The sequence below is a fragment of the Panthera leo genome, chromosome A3 (assembly GCF_018350215.1).
Source record: "Panthera leo isolate Ple1 chromosome A3, P.leo_Ple1_pat1.1, whole genome shotgun sequence".
Lineage (NCBI taxonomy): Eukaryota > Metazoa > Chordata > Mammalia > Carnivora > Felidae > Panthera > Panthera leo.
The window spans coordinates 66,897,316-66,919,755 of record NC_056681.1 but is presented as its reverse complement, the minus strand read 5'-3'; the positions used below and the strand labels follow the sequence as shown (position 1 = coordinate 66,919,755).

At 46.5% G+C, this 22,440-nt stretch overlaps 1 long non-coding RNA gene across 2 annotated transcripts; it reads left to right on the top strand.

The window, feature by feature from the left end:
- Nucleotides 1-689: 689 nt before the first annotated feature.
- On the top strand, nt 690-20,647 carry LOC122215022. 2 transcript variants are annotated; one of them, XR_006200194.1, is made up of 3 exons: nt 690-854; nt 11,723-11,846; nt 20,469-20,647. It is a non-coding gene; the product is annotated as an uncharacterized LOC122215022 (long non-coding RNA). The 2 variants fall into 2 exon arrangements; XR_006200193.1 differs by lacking the exon at nt 20,469-20,647 and adding an exon at nt 17,690-17,798.
- The last annotated feature ends 1,793 nt before the right edge of the window (nt 20,648-22,440 follow it).

Here is a 22,440-nt window from a genome sequence, read left to right as displayed (position 1 = left end):
CAGGGATTGCCGGAGCCACTGGAACCTAGAGGCAAGCATGGACTGGATCTCTCTCAGAGCCGCTGGAAGGCATCAACCCTACCGACACCTTAATTTTCCTTCTGACAGTCGCACAGTCTCCCAGAATTACGAGAATATAGAATTCTGTTGTTGTAAGCCAGTTTGTGGGATTTTGTTATGGCAGCCCTAGGAAACTGAGACAGCCTTTGAGCTCTGTTGGGGAAGAGGAGGGGGCTTGGGGCACTGAGGGTCACCTCAAGGACTTTGCAAATTAAGTGCTGGCCCCACTGCAGTGTGACGCTGGGAAGGAGGAACAGCGTGGCCTGTTTGAAGACAAACATCCAGGGAGGCTGGGTCCCCTTCTGCTCTGGGACGACTAGTTCACAGTTCCCTGGGGCAGGAGCATCCCCCGCAGTGGGTGTTTTTCTCTAATGGGGAAGGTGTGCCTGTCCTGTCGCTAGGAAACGGGGAGCTGGGCCTGTGGGCTCCCAGCCTGGAGCGAAGGCAGATGGTGACAAGATTAAATAGTGCCTTTCATTTCAACATAGGAAATGTTTTCAATTCTCCTCTCTTCGTGTCTCTAAAAAAAGGCAAGTGGCGGAAACGTCCGCTGGAAATTTATTAACAAAAGCCCAGGAAGCCCAAAAAAGCATACTTTTTTCTTTTCACATGTCTTTCCAACCAGCCTGCAGGCACTTTGCGAGTGGGAGCACGGCCCTGGCCCTATCGCAGTGACCTGCCAGGCACCTCCCTGAGCCTCACTCAGTCATCACCAGCACTTGACAAGGGGTTCTACTGCTATCCCATTTCGTAGATGGGGAGACCAAGGCCTACAGAAGGGAAGTAACCAGGTGGTAAGTTGGGAAGCTGGGACTTAGTACACAAGAGTGCTGTTGTTCATTAGATGCCCCTTGGTGGTGGTGAGGCTTGTCAAAGTCCTTGAAAATGGGAAGAAGAACTCGAATACAGAATCTCATTGATATTGACATAATGAGACAAAACAGCTCTGCTTTCTCTGCCAATGAATTTGGGGCAAGGAGCTACGTGGACCAGGAGAGGTTAAGACCCTGCAGGTCTAAGTGTGCTGGCTGAGTCAGCCTCTCCTTCTCTGTACCTCTGGGGTATAACTTCGGGGTCTGCAAAACCCAGTCTCTCTGGCCACTCAGACCACAGCAGTAGTGGCCACTGGTGGCCAGGGCAAGTGCTCCCCCAGCACAGTCTCCTGATTGCTGTGTGCCTGTAGTGAACAGACCAGGAGGGGGCGATCTCAGGCTCCCCAGGACGCATGGAGTCAAGAGCCCAGATTGCAGCTGGGTAACTGCGGGGCATGGACAAAGAGAGGGGAAGAGAGAAGTGTTGGATTTTATTTTATTTTTTTAATGTTGTTTGTTTGTTTTAGTGTTTATTTTTGAGAGAGAGTGAGAGCACGAGCAGGGGAGGGGCAGAGAGAGTGGGGGACAGAGGATCTGAAGCAGGCTCTTCGCTGACAGCAGGGAGCCCGATATGGGGCTTGAACTCATGAACCATGAGATCACGGCCTGACCAGAAGTTGTATGCTCAACCAACTGAGCCACCCTGGGCGCCCTGAGGTGTTGGATTTTAGATCCATGAGGGATGAAATGGGGTAGAGGGATGCGGAGCTGGGCAGATATGTCCCCAAATATCCTCTAGTCTCTTCTCAGCCTTAGCTCCCTCTGTCCTAAAATAAACACTGCTCACCAAGTGAGTTGTTCCTACAATAGTAATCCCTTCAGTGTCTACACCTTCTCTCCTGTCAGAGTACTTTCCTATCCATCAAATCCCATGATGTTCAACCCAGTGCTGGGGGATAGGTGGGACAGATGCTAACCCATACACCCTCATTCTGTGCATGGAGAAAGTGAGATGCAGACCCATCTCTTTACCTCATCCTATATCTTCCTTTCCTCTATAATAATACTCAAAACTCTGCCTCCTTTCCACTCCTATTACCAAGATCTTATTTTAGGTTCTCACCATGCCAAGGCTCAGGACTCTACCTTCAGACTCTCCCCAGACCAAGCCATTTTACATGCTACCCCTAAATTATGCTTCCTAAAGTTGTGCTTTCATCATAATCAGACACCTTAACACTCACCTTGTTCCTTATTGACAACCCACCAAAACAACATCACTGCCTGGCTTCTAAGGTCCTCTTTAATTAGATATCACCCAATTACATTGTCTTACTACCTCTACCTCAAACCACAAGCACTCTCTGCTCCATCCGGATCACTCTCCTCTCTTACTAATAAATTCATGATGTCCATTTCCTGCCTCAGTGCCTTTGCTTATGCTGTGCTCCCACCTAGCCTGCCTTCCCTTAATTCATGGACAATTCCCCAGTGGCTAGTCATTCTTCAGGCTACAGACTGAATCAACCACTTTCATCAGCCAGAGATTGTTCCCTTCTCTGAATTCATGCTCACGCATTACACTTCAGCACTTGGTATTCAGCCTTAACGAAGGCCCACAATGATCCTCATCTCTTGGTATTCATGCCCCTGTGCAGTCAACCTCAGTAAGTAGAGCTGCCCTGTATAACCAATAGGAGGTGGCAGAAATGACATAGTGTGAATCCCAAGGCTCATAAAAGACATTGTGATTTCAGGTTTGTGGTCTCTTGGACCACCTGCTCTGGAAGAATTTAGCCACCATGTCAGAGTCAGAAGGACACTTAGGCAGTCCTATGAAAAGGTTCATGTGGTGAAGAACTGGGGCTACTAAACAACAACCAGTACTAATGGCAGGCATGTGAGAGAGCCATCTTGCAAATGAATCTTCCTGCCCCAGTCAAGCCTTCAAATGACTATAGTCTTGGCCTTGAGAGAGACCCAGAGGCAGACCCTACAGCTAAAGTCTTTCCAAATACTGACCTGCTAAAATGGTGTGAGATTATAAATGTTTGCCTTAAGCTGCTAAATATGGGGGTAATTTTTATTTAGTAGTAGACAACTATACAAATGTCTTCATCAAGAGATAGTTTCCTAAATCTACTAAAATCCAGGGACTATGGTTTTTTTTCCTCTTCCTTACATTTCCCATGACTCCTGCCACAAAGATGGACATTTTTTAAATTCAGTTTATTTATTTTGAGAGAGGGAGAAAGAGAGAGAGAGTGTTCAAGCAAGCAGGGGAGGGGCAGAGAGAATCCCAAGCAGGCTCAGTGCTGTCAGCACAGACCCCAGTGCAGGGCTCAAACTCATGAACCATGAGATCATGACCTGAGCCAAAATCAAGAGTCAGATGCTTAACCGACTGAGCCACCCAGGTGCCCCAAGATGGATACTTTAGAACAAGCATACCATGTTCTTGCTTGTTCATTCATTTAACAAATATTTATTGAGTATCAATGTGCTGGGCACTGTGTCTACCAAAAGAGACAAAATAGATCAGGTCTCTGCCTAGAAGAGCTTATGATCCAATGATTAAATAATCACAAGAATATATAATTACCATGTACATGCTATGAGCACAAAATAAAGGTAAAAGAGACAAGGGACTTCATTTACATTGGGGGTGGGGTGTGGTCAAGAAAGGCTTCTCTGTGGGGGTACCTGGGTGGCTCAGTCCATTAAGCATCCCACTTCAGCTCAGGTCATGATCTGGTAGGTCGTGAGTTCAAGTCCTGCATCAGGCTCTGTGCTGACAGCTCAGAGCCTAGAGCCTACTTCGGATTCGATGTCTCCTTCTCTCTCTGCCCCTCCCCTGCTTGCTTACTCTCTCTTTCCCTCTCTCTCTCCCTCTCTCTCTCTCTCAAAAATAAATAAACATTAAAAATAATTAAAAATAAAAAAGAAAGGCTTCTCTGTGGAAGTGATAAAGGATAAGTAGCAATCACTCAGGCAATGGGAAAGGAGGTCAGCAAAGACATTCCAGGTGTGTGAGTGTCCTTGGGGCTGACAGACTTCCGCAGGAAGCAGAGTGACCCAGGGGGACACTGGCATGGGAAAGTCACTGGAGAGGCTTTAAGCAGGGGATCCATGTCCCTGTCAGGAAGCTAAGAGGATAATGCTTATCCTCTTATAATGATTGTAATGATCATTATACATAGTACATTGTATACATTATACATTGTATATCATTGTACAGTGATGTACAGTCCTCATTGTTATGATGTGGTCAGTGGCTCCTGCCATCATACTTGGTGGGAGAGGACAGTGGCTTGGGTTGAGATAGTAGCAGGGGAAATAAAGACAACTGCACAGTAGCAAGAGGTATTTTGGAAGCAGAATAGACAGGAATTGGAGGTGGATAGAACAGGGGGAAAGAGGCAGGTATCAAAACTTACTGGTTGATCAGTTGTAGGTACAGAATCCTTCAGCAGACATTCCACAGAGGCCACCTAAGCCAGGCCCTTTCCTACCCGAAGTGAAATGGGATACCTTCCTCTGACCCATAACCCCACATTCACTTCCCAGCAGCTCTCATGAGGCCCAGTCAGCCCTGTTAGCACCTGCCCAGTGGCTGTGCCAGATTTGTGTGCCACCCAACACAGGCAGGGAATAATATTCATTTTTGTCCTTGGTGGTATGGCCAGGGCCTGGCCCAGCATCTGGTGCAGAATAGGTGCTCGATCATATTAGATGAATGAATGTACACCGAATAAATGAATAAATGAGTGCATATCAGCCTTTCCACGCCTCCCCCCCTGCACCATGTCTGTCCCTTTGATCTTGCCCTAGATATTGAATCCAGCCCCAAGGAGCTCCTGTTAGGGCTTGAGCCCTACATACTGGCCTGGTGCAGGTGGGAGAATTCAGGAGCCAGAAAGGGCATAAACCCCAGTCTGTTGGTCCTACTTGATGCCCCTTCCAGCCCTAGACCTCTTGCCTGGGTCCTGGCTCTGGCCCCAGTCCTCTGCCACAGCACCTGAGAGGCCCTGCATCATATCCTGAGACCTGCTTCTCACTGACTCTGCACAGCTCTCTGCCAAACAGAACCAGTGTCTATAGAGCTCCGGTTCTTATACCTGACTATGTATCAGAAATACCTGGGAGCCTGTTACAAGTACAGCTTCTGGGGGCCCTCTCCCAGATAATCTGGTCCAGTAGGTCTCAAGGGCCCAAACTGCAGGTCTAACAAGTGTTCCACACGTTGTAAGTGGCTCCTGGAGGACATTGTGAGAGGCACTGCTGTAGAGCATTAGGGTCCGGGTCGTGCCTGGATCGTCCCGGGCCAAGCTAAGCGTCCTCACAAACTAGGCAGCTGGTTGAGTGGGAATCAGGCCTTGCCCAGAGGTCAGGGTCTCATGGCCATTAGAAAACACATCTGCCTGGACCAGGCCCTGGGCGTGCTGACATTAGGGGACATATCTCACTTCATACCAAATATTAAAATGCAACTATACCCCATGTTAAATATATCTCTTTGCTCTAGCAAATTTGAAAGGGCTTTTATACATTTTAACTCTTTAAAAAATTTTTTTAAGTTTATTTATTTGAGAGAGAGAAACAGAGAACAAGGAGGGGAAGAGAGAGAGAGGGAGGCAGAGAATCCCAAGCAGACTCCATGCTGTCAGCACAGAGCCTGATGCGGGGCTCAATCTCACAAACCATGAGGTGGTGACCTGAGCTGAAATCAAGAGTCAGATGCTTAACCGACTGAGCCACCCAGGCACCCTTACATTTTAGCTTTTTAAAAACTAAATATATGATATAAAATATATACTAATATAACCACATATTTATTAGACATTTATATAATAGTGGAGTTCAATTGTAGGTGCCCACTGACATTTTCTGGGCATTTAATTAACATTTACTAATGTCAATTTAGAAATTTCTGTCTCTTGGAGCCATACATTTTATTTTTAATTAATTAATTAATTAATTTAGAGAGAGAGCATGATCAGGGGAGAGGGGCGGAGGGGGAGAGAGAGAAAGAATCTCAAGCAGGCTCTATACTCTGCACCAAGCCTGATGCAGAGCTGCAGGGCTCCAGGGCTCAATCCTATGATCTTGGGATCATGACCTGAGCTGAAATCAAGACTCTGATGCTCAACTGGCCGAGTCACCCAGATGCCCCAGGAGCCATACATTTTAAATTCAGGTTTCAAGTATTTTTCTACAGGCCCTTAAAAAACCAGCAGACCCAGAGCACAGTGTCCATAAAAAGGCACTGTGCCACCTGAGGCAAAGACACTGGGGCTAGGAGGGAGGCATCTGGGTTAGTGCAAGGTGTGGGGAGCCTCCACGTTGCCACATAAGCCCTCAGGTGTCATCTTGACACTGCTGGAGAGGTGAGCAAGGTAGTGCTGGGCGCAGTGTGGCAGATGTCCACCTGCCATGGGCGCTAAATATAGCCCATACACAAAGCCCTCACTGCCCGGGAACCTGCAGAGTCGGCTTAATTGGCTAGAATTGCCGCAGAGAGAAGCTCAAAACGAATCGAAAACAGGCTTTGCCCCAGAATTCTAGGATGCCGAGGTTCACAATTAGACAGTGGATTTCTCCTGCCAGCAACAAATATTGCCGGCCTCAGTCACTGATAAATCCTTCAACTTGATCATCCCCTGGTGTCGAGCTCAGACCTGGTGTAGGTGTCTGGGGAATACTTACTTTCCACAGTGACCCAACAGAGTAGGATGTTTTCCCTCCAGGGTTCTGTTCCCTAGTGGTATAGACTAAATGTTTGTGTCCCCCTAAAATTCATACGCTGAAGCCCTTACTCTCAGTTAGTTGGAGGTGAGGACGCTAAGGAAGGCAGTCAGGAGGTAGTTGTCATCACCTGTCCATGCACATCAACACTGGCTGAGATTGTCAGCGACTCGGAAGAAAATCCTGGGTCAATAGTGGGGTATTCTTTTAAGAAATGCTACATCACCAAACTTACACTTGTGAAGATACAGAGGACAGTACTTGTTGGAAAACAAGGACATCAATGGTCAGAATCAAAATAGGAATATGAAGACATTTTAGAACTACCTTAGCCAATTTATTTTACTTATCTTTTCTTTCTTATGTATGTCCAAGTGTAAGATATGATGAACTTCTATGTCTACATAAGTCTAAAAGTGCTCTCTCAGTAAGCATAAATTTTTAATTTTAAGCACTTTGTTATGGTTTAATTGGTAGTTATTGGTTACACTTCTTTCTCGCTGGTACATGAAATCGTAGTGGACCTTACGATCAATGGCATCTTGATTGTAATTGTAAATGAAATTGTAAATGAAAAATAGGTATTATAAAGCAACAATAATTAAAACATTGCACTACTAGAGCATAACAGATTCACTCACTCATTCATTCATTCATTCATTCAGTCAGTCAACAAGTATTTATGATGGATTTAGTATATGCCAGGCACTCTTTTTTTTTATTTTATTTTTAAAAATTTATTGTCAAGTTAGCTGACATACGTTGTAGTCTTGGCTTCAGGTGTAGATTCCCGTGATTTATCACTTACATACAACACCCAGTGCTGATCCCAACAAATGCCCTCCTCAATGCCCATCACCTATTTTTTCCCACCCCTCAACCCCCCACCCCCATCAACCCTCTGTTTGTTCTCTGTATTTAAGAGTCTCTTATAGTTTGCCTCCCTTTCTGTTTGTATCTTATTTTTCCTTCCCTTCCCCTATGGTCTTCTGTTACGTTTCACAAATTCCACATATGAGTGAAATCATAGGATATCTATCTTTGTCTGACTTATTTCACTTCACATAATACTCTCCAGTTCCATCCACATTGTTGCAAATGGCAAGATTTCATTCTTTTTCATTGCCAAGTAGCATATATATACCACATCTTCTTTATCTGTTCATCAGCTGATGGACATTTGGGCTCTTTCCATACTTTGGGTATTGTTGATAGTGCTGCTATAAACATTGGGGTGCATGTGCCCCTTTGAATCAGCACTCCTGTATCCATTGGATAAATACCTAGTAGTGCAATTGCTGGGTCATAGAGTAATTCTATTTTCAATTTTTTGAGGAAACACCACACTGTTTTCCAGAGTTTTTCCAGGCACTCTTTTAAATGCAGAAGAATGTCAGTAAAGGAAAATAACAAGTCCCTGCCCTCATGGGGACTTACATGCTAGCAAGAATAGGTATATAATAAACACATAAATACCATTTATACTGTTTATTAAAAAATACTGTTTGTAACATTTCAGGGTTGGTAAGAACAGGGTAAAAGGATAGAAGGTAAGGGTGCAGGATAGGGTTTCTATTTTATATATAATTTTCAGGGAAGACCTTTCAAGAAGGTGGCATTATGAGTGGAGACCTGAAGGAGGTGAAGGAGAGAGCCATGTGTAAAACTGGGGGAAGGGCCTTGTAAGTAAAGGAAAGAGCATGTGCTAAGACCCTGAGGCAGAAGTCCTCTTGGCATATTCAGGGAACAGAAGGGAGACCAGTGTGACTGGAGCTCAGCAATCAAGTGGGTACATGGGAGGGGATAAAGGTCTGAGGGGAGGCACAGCTCAAGCAGGCTTTGGGGACCTTTGTGGGACTTTGAGAGCCACTGGAGTGCTTTGAGCAGAGGAGGACATGAACCGACTAAGATTTTTAAATCTAAGGGAAGTGGAATCAGGGCCGCTATAGAAAGACCAATTAGGTAGCTACTGCCATAGTCTAAGTAAGAGTCAGGGGGGCAGGGATGAAGGTGGTGGGAGCTGTTTGGATTCTGGGTGTATCTGAGGGCAGAGCTGACAGGACTTGATAGAGTAAATGTGGAGAAGAGAGGAGTCAAGACTTGAATATTTTTGAGTTAAGCCATGGAATGAACAGAGCTGCTATTTCTGGAGGAACTTTGTGGGGGAAGCAGGTATCTAAGTGGAGACTCAGAGGACAGGAGTCTAGAGATGGGGGAGAGATCTGGGCCGGAGCAGTAAGTGCTATGTACCATCCAGGCACATATGGCCTTTGCAGTGAAGCTGGAGAGACCCGCCTGAGAGAGAGAGAGAGAGAGAGAGAGAGAGAGAGAGAGAGAAGGGAAAGGTACCAGGATGGAGCAGGTGGTGGGTGCCTTGAGACACAGGAGGGAGGGGAGGAGAGCCTGGATCCAGCCATCCGAGGCTGAGAAGGAGTGGCCAGAGACACGGGTGAGAACCAGAGGAGATGGGACTCTCCAGCCATGTCTCTAGAGAGTACCTGTGGCAGATCATGGACAAGAGCAGAAATTCCTGAAATAGACCCCAATACATGGAAGAATTCAGTGTTCAGTAAAGGCAGCATGTTGAAACAATGGGGAAGAAGGAATTGATTTCACGGGATCAAGCCCTGCGTCAGGCTTGGGATTCTCTCTCTGTCTCTCTCTCTCTCCCCCACCCCCTGCCCCTCCTCTACTCGTGCATGTGTGCGCACGTGTGTCTCTCAAATAAAAAAAATTTTTTTAATAAAATAAAGTTTACAAAAAATAAATAAATAAGGCAAAAAAGAGTGATAAATGTGCTTACATAATAATAAAAACTATCTGAGTGACAGAAACTATCTCCAAAAAGTCCAAAAACAAATGACAAATTAAGAAAAATATTTATGGGGTGTGTGAGTGGCTCAGTCAGTTAAGCATCTGACTTCTGTTCAGGTCATGATCTTATGGTTTGTGGGCTTAAACCCCGCGTCGGGCTCTGTGCTGACAGCTTAGAGCCTGGAGCCTGCTTCGGATTCTGTGTCTCCCTCTCTCTGTCTGCCCACCCCTGTTCACACTCTCTCTATCTCTCTCAAAAATATATAAACATTTAAAAAAAAGAAAAATATTTACTATTCATTTTGGCTTAATTTCCGTCATCTCTAAATCAATAATGATAACAATAATAAAGGAACAATATGCAATAAAAACATGGGGGGAAAAAATAAAAATAAAAACATGGATAAAGATTGTGCACTGACCATTCAAGGAAAGGAAAATGCAACTGGCTTCTAAGTCTTTCTGAAAGACATTCAGACTCACTCACAATAAGAGAAATGCAAATTAAAATTACATAATAGTTTTCACCACTTGAATTATTTTTAAAAATTAAAATTTGATCAGATACTGTATTAAGGAGGGTACAGGCCTCTCACTGTCTCTAAGCAGGAGTATATATAAATTGGTAACAGTGCTATGGAGAGCAATATGGGCAACATTCATTAAAATTATGAATGCCCAGGGCTTTTTTAAAAAAATATTTATTTATTTTTGGGAAAGAGAGAGCTGGGGAGGGGCAGAGAGAGAGGGAGAGAGACAGAGAATCCCAAGCAGGCTCCTCGCTGTCAGCACAGAGCCTGACACGGGGCTCAGTCTCACGAACTGTGAGATCATGACCTGAGCCAAAACTAAGAGTCGGATGCTCAACCAACTGAACCACCCAGGCTCCACCATATGCTTAGGGCTTCTGACACAGCATCTCTTCTTTTAGGAAAATGCCTGCCATGGAGGAAATGATGCATGTATAGGGTTATTTGTGTATGACTGATTTTGCTTTTAAGGCATTTATTTTGAAAAGTCTCACACTTGAAGTAAAATTGCAAGTATGGTTCAAGGAACACTTTTTCCCCTGAATTATCTGAGAGTGAATTGCTGACTTCATGACTCCCACTAGGTAAATACCTTAGTATTTCTCTTAAATAATTCTCCTTCACAAAAACATTCTTCTTCATAACCACAACAGAGCCATCAAAATTAGGAAGTTAACAATTAAGGAAAAAAGAGAATACTAGAATAAACACTGTGGTGATTGGGATTAGAAGTATCGGTGTGAACGCGTGATTTCCCGTATACAGAGAGATAGAAATAAGCGTGGACACAAACAGATGTGCGTGTTCTCTAGCTCTGTCCCCTGAGGGCTTCTGGAAGCAGTGACATCCCACTGGCAATGAGCACATCTAGGGACTGGAACTGGCTTCTGGATACCATTTCCCATACTACCTCTAAGGAATGAGTGCTCCTTAGAGAAACAGCTAATTCCAGCGTGGGACAAGGCAAGTACAGGATGAACACAGAACCTTGAAGACGGTGATAATGTTTTGAAGCTATTAACTCTTTGTTCATTTGTCCGATAGCAGTAATGTTGCTATATTGAAAACATTAATGCCGCTTACCATGAATTTAGCATTCACTACGTGTAAGGCACTTTCAGACATTGTTTTGATTAATCCTTACAATAACTTTGAGAAGTAGATTATCTTACTTTGTATGTGAGGGAAACTAAGGCTTACCAGTAACTTGAACTAGTGTCCTTGAACCATGCTTGGGGTCCACAAGGGTCTCACACTGACCTCCTTTTTTGGCCATGCCTTCCATTCTCAGGGGGGCCCAACAGCCGTAACTCTGTGCCCTGGCCTTCCTTGGTTGACCAGGAATCTGATGCTGGAACCAAGCAGGCCAAACAGCATGTGGAGGGACATGCAGATGTGAGACTTGAAACTAAAGGATGAGAAACACCAAGATGGGGGATTGCTGAGGCTGAGACAGGTTACAGGCAGCACTCGGGAGCAAGGGCCCTGACTGCTGCTGCTGTCAGTCCTGCGTGTGATCCTTACTGCAAATTTTCCTTTTGTGCTTGAGCTAGCCCGAATCCTTTCTACTGCTGGCAACCAAAACAGCCTTAATTAATAAGCAAGAATCACATATGGTAGAGGTGGGATTTGAACGTCAGACTCCAAAGTCTGGTTCATTTACTCTATTCTGCACCATCACTCCTGGGAACCTTTTAGTCATGCTGACAGATATTCATATCCATGGCTATTCTAACAAGACTTTTAATGGGATCATTCCAGGTCCCAATCCATTGGGCCATCCTGCTGGAAGACCATGCAGAGAGGGCAAGCCCCTAAGGTGACACAGAGAGGCCCAGCCCTCCTGGTGTCCCAGCTGGGATATTCCTGCCAAGATGCCAGACATGTGAGTATAGGCATGGTGACATTGTGAATGTTTCAGCCCCAGCAGCTGTCTGACTGCAGCCACTTGAGAGAGCCCCAGGCAAGACCAGCAGAGGCATGGCCTAGCTAAGCCCCTGGTACTTCACAGAATTGTGAGAAATAAGAAGATGGTGGTTGTTTTCAGCATCTAGGTTTGTAGGTAGTTTGTTATGCAGAGCAGATAAACAAAATAGATGGCTTCTTTGGGAAAGGGGCACATAGATGAAAATCAAAGACTGAGTGGAAGTCAGGGGGTAGAGGGGACCTTTGGAGGAGGCAAGCCAACGCAGAGGGACAAGGAAAGAGCTGCCAGAGGCCAGTGTGGCACAAATGCACAGTGATGAGGATAGTGGTAGCAGTGGAGGTGAGAGCGGGAGGCCCTGCAGGTGCCAGAAGGAGCCTGGACTATATTCTAACTGAAATGGACACCACTGAAGGGTTTGAGCAGGGGGCGACCTGATTAGACATGGGGCTTCCAATGTCTCTGTGGCTGCTATGTGGGATGGGTCAGAGGCAGGGAAGACCAGCTGGAGAAGTGTGGAATAGTGCCTACCAGAGGCTTGAATGGGGGTTGTGGGTTTCAAGGTGAGGGAAGTAGAGGAGCTCAATGCATATTTTGGAAGGAGAATAAACAGAGCTTGGTAATGGGTTGGATATGGGGCATGAATGAGAAAGAGGTGCCAAAAATGATTCCCAGGTTCCTGACTTGATGACTGGGTGGAGGCTGGTGCCATTTACTGAGATGGGAAAAGCTGTGGGAAGACAAGATTTGGTATGGGGAGGATCGAGAGCTCACTTTTGCACATATTACGTTGGTGATGTCAAAGAGACATCAAGTGGAGATGTGAGCCGGCAGCTGAACGTACAAGTTTACATTTTAGAAAACTGATCTGGGCTACAGATAAACATTTGGGAGTCACCTGCTCAAAGATGACATTTAAAACCATGAGAAGCAGTAATTTTGCCCAGAGAGGGAGGTGAGAGAGAAAAGGCTTCCAGGGACACTTAACATGAGACGCCTGCAGAGAAGGACACCCTGGCAAATAACCTGGCTTAACCAGTCAGAACTTCCCTTGAGAGCACAGGAAGCAAGTTCAAGATGTTTCCATGTAATAGCTGTTTGGATATTTGAAGACAGGGCAGTGCCTCCCTGAGTACACTCCTCTGGATTACACCTTCCACTCCTCCTGTGTCTTTTTCCCCATAAGGCATCATTTAGAGTCCTTTGCCATATGGGCCTTTCTCTTCTCGAAGTTCCTATAACTGAGTGTAACTGTCCAGGTGAGACTGACCAGCCAGGTGAGACTAGCTAAGCAGCATGACAGATATGAAACAAGCAGTGACATGAGGACAGCTGAGGACAGATGAGCCACTCATGGTTGTTCCTGAAAGATTTTTCATCACTTTTCCCATCTGTGGAAAAGGGCTTAAGATCTCAGAGAAAGCCCCATAAACAACTGAATGAGCTCAGGCACTCCGTTACTGCCTGACAGCCTTGCTGGCAGAGAACTAGATTGTTTCTCGGGGCAAAAAAAAAAAAAGTGTAGAACTTCTAACAAGATGTGAGTGTCAGAGGCTGCTTGCCTGCTTCATGGGGACAGCTCAAGATAGATTGCACGGGAAAAGTTGAAACCTATAAATATAGAGCAGAAAAAGTTCTCCATCTTTTGTTCATATACACCATATCTTCACTGCTGAGACACCAAGGCCCAAATAAATACGTGAGCTATGCGGCTGTTTCCATCCAGGCCCTGGTTGGGATAGGAGGCCTGCATTCTCCATCAGTACTATTCTGATTCACCATATCACTTTTCAGCTTTGGTTCACTATACGTTGTGCCCAGAAATCCTTAAAGAGCAGTAAACACACATGTGAGCACATGTGCCCCGCCCCCTGGCTAACCGTGCAGGTACGTACACACACACACACACACACACACACACACACAAAACACCATGCACCATACCACACTCAACACACACTTCGTACATGTGGAGTTTGAAACCTGTGTTCAGTATTATTTTGGCAAGATAGTGTTCTTCATTTCTTCCCTTTCCTTTCTCCCTTCTGGGCTAGCCAATGTGGATGACATCTTTTGCAGGGACAGACTTGGTCAGAATAACAATGTGGAGGTTCACCTGGAGAGGCCATCGGTGTTATTGAGAACAGTGCTGGGGCACAAAATAAGACACTCGGATCAACGGAACAGAATAGAACCCAGAAATGGACCCACAAACATATGGCCAACTAATCTTTGACAATGCAGGAGAGAATATCCAATGGAATAAAGACAGTCTCTTCAGCAAATGGTGCTGCGAAAACTAGAGAGTGACATGTAGAAAAATGAACCTGGACTACTTTCTTACACCATACACAAAAATAAACTCAAAACTCACAATTAAACATAAGACAGGAAGCCATCAAAATCCTAGAGGAGAAAACAGGCAAAAACCTCTTTGACCTTGGCCATAGCAACTTCTTACTCAACACGTCTCTGGAGGCAAGGGAAACAAAAGTAAAAATGAACTATTGGGACCTCATCAAAATAAAAACTTCTGCATAGTGAAGCAAACAATCAGCAAAACTAAAAGGTAACCAACGGAATGGGAGAAGACATATGCAAATGACATATTAGACAAAGGGTTAGTATCCAAAATCGATACAGAACTTATCAAACTCAACACCCAAAAACCAAATAATCCAGTGAAGAAATGGGCAAAAGACATGAATAGACACTTCTCCAAAGAAGACATCCAGATGGCCAACCAACACATGAAAACATGCTCAACATCACTCATCATCAGGAAAATACAAATCAAAACCACAATGAGATACCACCTCACACCTGTCAGAACGACTAACATTAACAACTCAGGCAACAACAGATGTTGGCAAGGATGCGGAAAAAGATCTCTTTTGCACTGCTGGTGGGAATGCAGACTGGTGCAGCCACAGTGGAAAACACTATGGAGGTTCCTCAAAAAATTAAAAATAGAAATACGCTATGACCCAGCAATTGCACTACTAGGTATTTATCCAAGGGATACAGGTATGGTGTTTCGAAAGGGCACATGCATCCCAATGTTTATAGCAGCACTATCAACAGTAGTGAAAGTATGGAAAGAGCCCAAATGTCCATCGATGGATGAATGGATAAAGAAGATGTGGTGTATACATACAATCGAGTATTACTCAGCAATCAAAAAGAATGAAATCTTGCCATTTGCAACTATGTGGATGGAACTGGAGGCTATTATGCTAAGCAAAATTAGTCAGAGAAAGACAAATATCACATCACTTCCCTCATATGAGGACTTAGAACAGATGAACATAAGGGAAGGGAAGCAAAAATAATATAAAAACAGGGAGGGGGCAAGAGACTCTTAAATATAGAGAACAGAGGGTTGCTGTAGGGGGGCCTTGGGGGGTGGGCTAAATGGGTAAGGGGCATTAAGGAGGACACTTGTTGGGATGAGCACTGGGTATTATACATAGGGGATGAATCACTGGAATCTCTCCTGAAATCTTTGTTGCACTATATGCTAACTAACTTGGATGTAATTTAAAAAAAAATCATTAAAAAAAAGAGAGAGAGACAGAAATAGGGTTGGTTTGCCTTATAGATGCTCCAGTCTGAAGAGGGAGGGAGACTAGAGAGAGGAGGGGCCCCATGTGATTGATTATTTGGGTGTTTTTATTTTATTTCATTACTTTTTTAGGTTGTATTTATTTAAGTAATCTCTATACCCAAAGTGGGGCTCAAACTCATGACTCTGAGATCAAGAGTCACATGCTCCTCCAACTGAGCCATGAGATATCCCTGGCTGGGTGTTTTAAAGAAAGGCTTGGCCATTCCTCCGGCTCTAGGCAGGGAGTATGTGAGGATAATCATTCTAGATCTGTGTTTCTCCAAGTGTGATCCCCCCACCCAGCTGCAAAAGCACCACCTGGAAACTTGTGAGAAATGCAAATTCTCAGGCCCCACCCCGGACCTCCTGAATCAGCCTCTGGGGGTGGAGCCCAGCCATCTGTTTAACAAGCCCTGCAGGGGATTCTGATTCACTGTGAGCTGGAGAAACTCTGCTCTTTGAGTATGACTTTCTTTCCAGTAATGAACTATACCTTCATGCTCTGTTAAGTATTATGTGCATGTAATTTTACATTTGGAAAATGTGGAAGAAGCTTTATTTTTGTAACACAAACTCCAGAATATTTGGGAGGGGAGGCACGGAGGGAGACAACGGCACACTAGAATCCCAGAGGTAGAGTTTTGTGCTCACCAAAGTGAGGCAAGGGCTAATAAAGGTGGTGAAGCCCTGATTTAGAGAAAAGGAAGATAGTCTTTCTGAGGCAGGCCCTAGAGACCTTGGTTGGGGAGTCCATGCAGCAGGGGAGTGGGAGAATGCCAGGCGCTCATCCCTGACTGCCAAGGTCAGGACTGGAGCAGGCTTTTCTTAGGTGAGGTTCTGTTATTACCCAGCAGACCTTAGGGGCCAGTAGTGTGCATGTGTACTGACTTGTGTGTGTACACTGGGGGTGGGACACATCTGTCTCACACACCCCAGCCCTCACCAGCCACCGGCATCTATCTGGCTCTCAGCCCTGGAGCAGTCTGGTCTGCAATATATCAGAGACCCTAGAATGCAAAAGGCAGTGATTTCTCATTTCCAGGGACTCTCCGGGTGGTTCCTGAGCGGCTTCCTCACTAGCAGTGGCTCCCACCCCAGAGATTCTGATTCCATTGGCTTGGAGTGAGGCTGAGAAATTTGCATTTTAAACAAGCCCCTCCCCACCGAGTAATTCTGATGCAGGAGCTTTGTGGACTGCACCTAGGATATTAACAGATTATTTTATTTGGGGTGATGGTGCTTGGGGGAAGGCAGGGGTGATGCCGAGGGGCTGAGAATCCAGTGTGAACCAGTTATTCAGTATCAATGGGGCAGAAGGATGGCCAAGTAAGAAGTGTCACCGCTGGACACAGAGGTATTCATTTGGGCAGTAAAATGTCAGGCTGGTAGTTGATCCGAGAGTTGCCTAGTCGGTCTGGTTACCAGAGGCATGCTACCTGTTCTTTCTGGAAGGGATGCGTCACAAGGCCACAGTTCCCTGAGTTCAGAACGAAGCTTGGGACAGTCTGTAGAATGAATGTCTACCCAAGGTCAGAGGGACACGTAGCAGCATCGATTTTATAGATAGTTCATTATAAAGCTGATTCGATGAGTTCTGTCGAGCCTCTCCCAAAACCCACAGCCCTTTCTAAGACAGCCTCCTGTGATGACTGAAATGTTCTGTATCTGCACTGCCTAATGGCCTAAAGGCAGCTGCCAGCCACACGTGGCCATGGAGAACTCGAGATGAGGCTAGTGCGGCTGAGGAACTGATATTTAAACTTTACTTCATTTAAATTTATTTAAATGTAGCTTTAGTGACCTCACATGGCTGTGACCATTGCTTCAGATAGCTGACCCCAGCGAGAATCTCACATTGCCTGCCACATCGCAGTGCTGGCATGGAGGGAGCTCACCAAGGGGTGAGCCTGGGGGAAATGGCTCCTCTTTGCCGGCCCAGGGAATTCTAGGTGCTTTGTAAGCCAGAGGCTGTGGAGGCAAAGCATCCTGTCTCCCTCCAGCTCTTCTCTGCTCTGCAATAAGGTCTCTGAATTATTTCACAGCAGCTGCCCCTGTTCTAGGGCTGTCAGCCTTGCCTGGTTCAAGGTCAAGGGGCCCATCCCAGGCTGGGATACAAGCTCTGCTCTTTAGTTCTGGAAAGCACGTGCAGGGGCAAACGGGGGGAGAAGCATTCTCACGTTTCTTGCTTTGAACACAGATGAACCTCATGACTGCTTCCTCATGCTGGTCTCCCCATTTCCCACTTAAAGATAAAAAGGGAGATCGAACACAAAATGAAACAGAGCTATTCTGGACGATGACATTTTTAAAAGGCAAGTGCATAGACACTAAACATCCAGCTGTGGGAAAAAATATGAACCCTCAGCTAGCCAAACAGGGCTGCCCCAAATGGTCAGACAGAATCTCTGGGAATAAAAATCCCTCACACAGGCAGAAAATGGCTTCAATTACTTTAGACGATTTGGCACATCTCTGCCAGGGTTGGCAAAAGACTTTCATCTTCAGCTTCCACCCAGGCTGACCCCGGCAAAGGCAGAAGCCTGCAGCACTGGGCCCCAAGCTCCTGCCTGAGGCCAGGGCAGAGAGCAGGGGGTAGGCACTGACCTAGGTGAGGGATGGGGGCCAGGCTGGGTGGGGTGAGGTTGTGACCTAGGAGGTCACGGAACACAGAGCCGAGAAGAAAAGGGGCCAGTAAGTCTAGCACTCAATAACAGGAAGATCTAGAAGGGTAGGAGCTGACCCAATAGTGACTCCGGCCTCTGGCTCCCTTGCAAGTGGGTCCCAGAGGTAAGAAAGGGCTGTGGCTGTTCTCAGCTGGAGTGATCCTGGCCCCTGGGGCAGGACATGGTGTCTGGCAATGCCACTTAGCAACAGCTAGCTTTTCAGTTGCTCTGAGAACTGCCCACACTTTCGGGGGGCGGGGGGGGGGGGAGGGTGGTCTGGATATTCTCCTTAGAGTATCAGAGAAGTCCTCCTGTCTCTGGGCAGAAGACCTCCTAGAAGGGCCAGGGGTCCCATACGAGGAGGCCTTGGGGAGAAGCAGGCTGCTGAGAACACAGTGACAAGTCATTCATCCCTCCCAATGTCACAAACCAGCCCCACCGTCTAGAAGAGACGACAGTCCCATGGGGCAGCTCCAAAGGTAAGGGTACTCTGGTTACTGCAGCCCAGGACGGTGGTCGGTGGTTGGGTGGCTGTAGTCCTTAAGGTCAGGTGTAGAGCTTCTGATGGTTTAAGGATAAAGAGCAGCAGAAGACCTACGAACAGAGGTCAGTTAGTCATATAGCTTTGCAAAGGTTGATGATGAGGGATGACAAAGATCTCAAGCTCAAGGCTCTAGCAAGAGGCAAAGCCTGACATTTGGAATCTCCAGAGCCTGCCTCCTCCTCCCTCCTTCTAGAGAGGCTGGGTTCTGGCAGGTCAGTGTCTCAGGGTGTGACTCATGTCTCCCTGCCTGGGATGCTGGCAGCCACCCCCCCGCCCTCGCAGGCCTGCTTGAGACAGGACTGCTCATTCCTTTTATTTATTCCCTGTTCTTCAACCACCTCTCCTCACCCCAACCCATGACTAATGTGCTCCCACCACCCCAGGGCATGCCGGGAGGGCATCACCACCACTGCAATTATCTGGATCATTTAGCCCCCAAAATGTCTCTCCAGCCCCCAGCATCAACTTTGTTCTGCAATTATCCATATAACTCCAGCAATTCAGACGTGTGGTCTACTCAGTGAGAATGAATCTTCAGCCATTGGTTTCCACTGGTTGTGAAGGTTAGCTCCAGGCTGGCTGAGAATTCCTTCATGTTAGCCATTTCACCGTGGGGCTCTATTCAGACCCTCAGTGTTGGTAAAAGATTATTTTAAGCAAAAGATCTTTGAGATTCAACAGATGCAGATAAAAGCCTTCTCAGAGCTTCTCTTATCTGACTAAAAGCAGAAACTTCTGAGAAATGAAGACTGCATAAATTCCCTCTTTGGTGTTGGTCTACTCCCGGGAAACAGATCAAGAGCAAACATGCCATCAGTTCCCTCCCAGGGGAAGTTCTACTGGCTCTTAAGACAGAGAGATCACTCACATCTGCATAAACAAACATCATCACACTTTCTTATTTCCCATTTGTTCTAAAAACCCATTTGTCTTTCCTAAAGACAAACCCATCATCTTTCCTATTAAGTTCGGTATATAAGGCCCAAATTCTAACCACCCTTTGGAGTTACTCATCACTGAGCACTGCCTCACATGTGCATCAGTTTAATTCGCAATATCTAGTCACTGAACCTAAGAGGGTAGAGGAAAAGTTTTTCCTTCGCTACATTACCATCCTCTTAAACCTCAGAAACATGTTCATTTTAGAGCTAACGGGATCTTGGAAATGAATTCATCCAGTGTAGACAAAAGAAGCAGCAGTATCTTTTAAAACAAAGACATGTCCAGACCATGCCCCAGAGATGTTCACCAGTATGTCTAGCACTAGACGTGTGTATTTGTTAAAGAGCACCCCTGTCCTCCTGATCAGCAGCTCCTATCCCTGTCCACCCCTGCCACCTGGCCCAGAGGGAGGAACACTTTGCCCAGGGCTCAAGATGATTAGCGGCAGGGCCAGGATTGGATGCACCTACAGGCCTGTGCCACCTCTCACCTCTCATATACACAGAAGAGCCTAACTCCCTGGACAGGCATTCAAGGCTCCCTGAGTCTGTCCACCACCCTCCAGCCTGCCACCCATGTCCCCGGGCTCTTCTTTTAGCCTTTGGTCGCACAGTTACTATAGCCTGACATGCACTTGTCACTCCTCATATGTCTCTCTCTAGGAAGTGTCTCAGTTGGGCCCACCCCCCACCCCGACCGCCCCAGGGCTGGTTCCCAACCCAATTCACAGTGAGCCCTTCCTCCACCAAACCCTCCCTGCCTGCCTGACAGCACATTGATGTGGGCTTTGGGATGTAATAGGCTGTGAATTTGTTTTTTTGTTTTAGAAGCTCCAGGAGGGCAGGGTGTCTTCTAAGTCTTCAAGAGGGTCTTACACGCGTGAGTTGACTGGACACCAGCTTTCCTTCCTGGACTTGTGCTCAGAGAAAGCACCCTCCACCTTCAAACATTTCCTTTTGGAACTTCCAAGCCTGGGCTCCTTTACGGATTAAATGCTGACATTTTCCATTTGTGTAAATGCTCACGACAAGACTGAAACCCTGCCTGCTCTCCCATCAACCCAATAGGACTAGGTAAGTGCTGGGGACTGGGGGCAGTCCCTGCAGCCCAGGCTGACAAGGGCATGGAGGAAGCATTAAGAAGTAGTAAAAAAAAAAAAAAAAAAAAAAAAAAGGAATGACAGTGTGACCGGACAGAACAGGAAACATCCAAGTTGTGATTTAAAAAAATTCAAGAATCCAATTAGGAGCCCAGCTCCTTCCTTCTGCCAGTTTCATCTGCAAGTACACAGTTGGCTGGAGACAGGTGGGGCTGCCAAGTGTGGACACCTGGGAGGGCGGATATTGGCCTGCGGGCCCCTGCTGTCTCCTACACGCTCAAAAGGGCACTGCCAGCCAGTGCGGCTGCCCGGCTGGAAGGCAGGCCTCACCATCTGCCCACCCCTGAGGGCGCGGGCATCTTCCTGCTGGTGGCAAAGGGGGTTTCAGCCCAGAAATCAGCCCTGCGAGGTCTCTGTCCCCAGAAGTGCTCCTCCAGGAGAGTGGGTAAGGAGGCGTGGGATCTGTAGCTGCTGCTGGCAACTCAGGGGTGAGGCAGGCAGCTCCCTGCAGAGACCTATAATCCAAAGCAAAGCAGCCGTGACCAGTTCAGGGCAGCCCCAGGTATACATGGATGGAGACTAGCTGCACGTTCACACCTGCCTCTTTTCCATTCTTCTTGCTGCTACAGCTGCCACAATTTCCCTCTCCTTAAAAACCTGCCCTTTGCCTCCAATATCAGATTCCCTTCCTTCTCCCCTGCTTGATCTCCCTGGCATTTTTCTGGCTCCCCCCACACTTATATGTTCCCTCCTTGCACTGAATTTCTTCCAGTCCCCCACACAATCATTTCTGGGGCTCAGTTACTTTGCTCTTACTGTTCCCTCTACCAGCAGCTCCCTTTCTCAGATGCCTGGAAAACTTCTATGCATGCCTCAAGACCCAGCTTAAATGTTACTTCCTTAGTAAAGCCCTTCCTGACACCACTGTATACTCTTGCTGTACAGTGTAATAACAGTCTTGCCGTTATTATGGTACCTAATGCATCGTTTGGTTACTCTGCTTACATGCATGTCTTGTTCCCTCTCGCCTCTAAATATTGAGGTCCTTGAAGATAGCGACTGGTTCTGTAAATCCATTATGTGGCACGATGTCTAATACGTCCAACTTGTCAATAGATATTTGTTGAATGTATGAATCCAAACTTTGTATTCCTTCTGCTATGCCCTGCTTCATAACCCTCGATGGGGCCCTCTAACCTGGAGACTAAATTCTTGGCAGTTTGCATTCTTGTACTCACACTTTCTGTACACAGCATGGGAAAATCATCCCCACGTTTGGCATTGTGGAGAACTTAAAAAATACAAAAGAAAGTATCTCCACCCAGAGTTCTGAAGAGTGAGGCAAGAGTCCAGATGAAACTCTGAGGAAGACAGTGGGTGCCACTGGGACTTTCCAGATGAAGTGAGTGTTGTGTCCAGTGGGGAGGGATCCAAGACAGTCTCCTGGGACATCAGGTCACATTGGAGTCAGCCCCAAAGAACACATTTCAACAGTTAGACATGAGACTGAGAGGCATGAGGGCACGGGGAAAAGGCATTCCTGTTCGCAGAGGCAAATGTGTTTAGGGTGTGGGGCACCTGGGTGGCTCAGTCGGTTAAGTGTCAGACTTTGGCTCAGGTCATGATCTCACAGTTCGTGAGTTCATGCCCTGTATCGGGCTCTGCACTGATGGTGTGGAGCCTGCTTGGGATTCTCTCTC